This window comes from Hylobates moloch, unplaced genomic scaffold (assembly GCF_009828535.3).
Source record: "Hylobates moloch isolate HMO894 unplaced genomic scaffold, HMol_V3 SCAFFOLD_6, whole genome shotgun sequence".
Taxonomy (NCBI): Eukaryota; Metazoa; Chordata; class Mammalia; order Primates; family Hylobatidae; genus Hylobates; species Hylobates moloch.
In genome coordinates, this window is record NW_026652281.1 from 81,621,713 (window position 1) to 81,624,458 (window position 2,746).

Below are 2,746 nucleotides of genomic sequence, written 5' to 3' on the forward strand. Positions count from 1 at the left end.
ACGGGGTTTCACTGTGTTACCCAGGATGGTCTCGATCTCCTGACCTCGTGATCCACCCGCCTCAGCCTCCCAAAGTGCTGGGATTACAGGCTTGAGCCACCGCGCCCGGCCAACAGGTGTTTTTTTTAAGAGACAGGGTTGGCCGGGCCGGATGTGGTGGCTCACGCCTGTAATCCCAGCACTTTGGGAGGCCAAGGCGGGTGGATCACCTGAGGTCGGGAGTTTGAGACCAGCCTGACCAACAAGGAGAAACCCCTTCTCTACTAAAAATACAAAATTTTTTTTTTTTTTTTTTTAGCCAGGCATGGTGGCGGGTGCCTGTAGTCCCAGCTACTCGGGAGGCTGAGGCAGGAGAATGATGTGAGCCGAGATCGCGCCACTGCACTCCAGCCTGGGCGACAGAGCAAGAATCCGTCTCAAAAAAAAAAAAAAAAAAAAGAGACAGGGTCGGCCGGGCGTGGTGGCTCACACCTGTAATCTCGGAAATTCGGGAGGCTGAAGTAGGTGGATCACTTGAGGTCAGGAGTTTGAGACCAGCTTGGCCAACATGGTGAAACCCTGTCTCTACTAAAGATACAAAAATATTAGCCAGGTGTGGTGGCACAGGCTACTAGGGAGGCTGAGGCAGGAGCCTCCCTGTAATCCCAGCTACTAGGGAGGCTGAGGCAGGAGAATCACTTGAACCTGGGAGGTGGAGGTTGCAGTGAGCTGAGATCACACCACTGCACTCCAGCCTGGGTGACAGAGCAAGACTCCATCTCAAAAAAAAAAAAAAAAAAAAAAAGAGAGAGACAGAGTCTTGCTCTGTTCCCTAGGCTGGACTGCAATGGCACCATCATAGCTCACTGTAGCCTCCACCTCCCAGGCTCAAGTGATCCTCCCACCTTGGCCTTTCAAAATGTTGGGATTACAGGTGTGAGCCACTGCACCTGACCCCAGTAGATATTAACACAGCACCTACTGTGTGCCAGCACCAGGGTTAATAATAAGGCAGGTAAGGTCCCTGCCTCACGGGCACACAGTCCGGTCGGGGAGACCAGCATGAAACATGTGAATTAACAAACAGCAAGGTTTCCTAAAGTGACATGGTGCTGAGAAGAAGCCCAGACAGGTTGGTGTGATGAGCTGGGTGTTGGGAAGACTTAGATAAGGAGCCTGAGGCCCAGAAAGGGGCAGCTACTTACCTGGAGTCACACAGCAGAGTCAGGGCAGATGCTAGACTCCTGTCCCCAGCTTGGGGCTGGCTGTGGGGTTCCAGATCTGAACTGCGAGCTGAAGGAGGGAGGAGGTTGAAGAAAAGATGGATTCTGAGGTGAGGGGTCCTAAACAGGCTCTCCAAGGCTGGGGGCTGCCAGGGCTGGCCGGCAGGGCCTGTGCCAGGCAGGTGGTGATGTCAGGGGATTATAGGAGGCCCATTAAGTGGGTGCACCGAGGCGTGGGCTGTGCCATGGTAGTGGAGCAGGGGGAAGAGGAGGGACAGGACGGGGAGAGTGAGGCAGATACTCGATCTGGTACTATTCACAGGTGGACGGCGTACATGGGGCAGGCCTCACCTGGGAGGGCAGGCTAACCCCACCAGAGCCAACCACCACCCGCCTCTCTCTGGGTCTTCCCTTTCTCTCTCTCTGACCCCCACCCCAGGTGTTTTTTGTTTTTGTTTTTTTTTTGAGACGGAGTCTTGCTCTGTCGCCCAGGCTGGAGTGCAGTGGTGTGGTCTAGGCTCACTGCAACCTCCACCTCCTGGGTTCACACCATTCTCCTGCCTCAGCCTCCCGAGTAGCTGGTACTACAGGTGCCCGCCACCACGTCCGGCTAATTTTTTGTATTTTTAGTAGAGACGGGGTTTCACCGTGTTAGCCAGGATGGTCTCGATCTCCTGACCTCGTGATCCGCCCGCCTTGACCTCCCAAAGTGTTGGGATTACAGGCGTGAGCCACGGGCCCGTCTTTTTTCTTTTTTTTTGAGATGGAATCTTGCTCTGTCACCCAGGCTAGAGTGCAGTGGCGTGATCTCGGCTCACTGCAACCTCCACCTCCTGGGTTCAAGTGATTCTCCTGCCTCAGCCTCCGAAGTAGCTGGGATTACAGGCACATGCCACCACACCTGGCTAATTCTTGTATTTTTAGTAGAGACGGGGTTTCACCATGTTGGCCAGGCTGGTCACAAACTCCTGACCTCAAGTGATCCTCCTGCCTTGGCCTCCCAAAGTACTGGGATTATAGGCGTGGGCCACCACGCCCAGCCCCCTCAAAGTGTTCTTCACATCTGGAGGAATTAGCCTCATCCCAGGCCCAGCTCTGTTGTCCAAGGTATCTGTCTCGTCAGAGGTCAGCAGCTCTGCCCCCTCTACCCCCATCATGCCCCACCCTGCAGGCCAGCTCATCTCCATCTCTGTTTTGGTTACACCAGAAGCCGAATTCTTGGGAATCCCAGCAATTTAGGAGGCAGTGGGCTTCGGTTCAAGTCCTGCCTTTGTTCATCTTTTTTTGTTTGTTTGTTTTTTTGAGACAGAGTCTCACTCTGTCACCCAGACTGGAGTACAGTGGTGCCATCTTGGTTCACTGCAACCTCTGCCTCTCAGGTTCAAGCAATTCTCGAGCCTCAGCTTCCCAAGTAGCTGGGATTACAGGTGTGTGCCACCAGGCCCGGCTAATTTTTTCTATTTTTAGTAGAGATGGGATTTTGCCATGTTGGTCAAGCTGGTCTTGAACTCCTGGCCTCAAGCAATCTGCCCACCTTAGCCTCC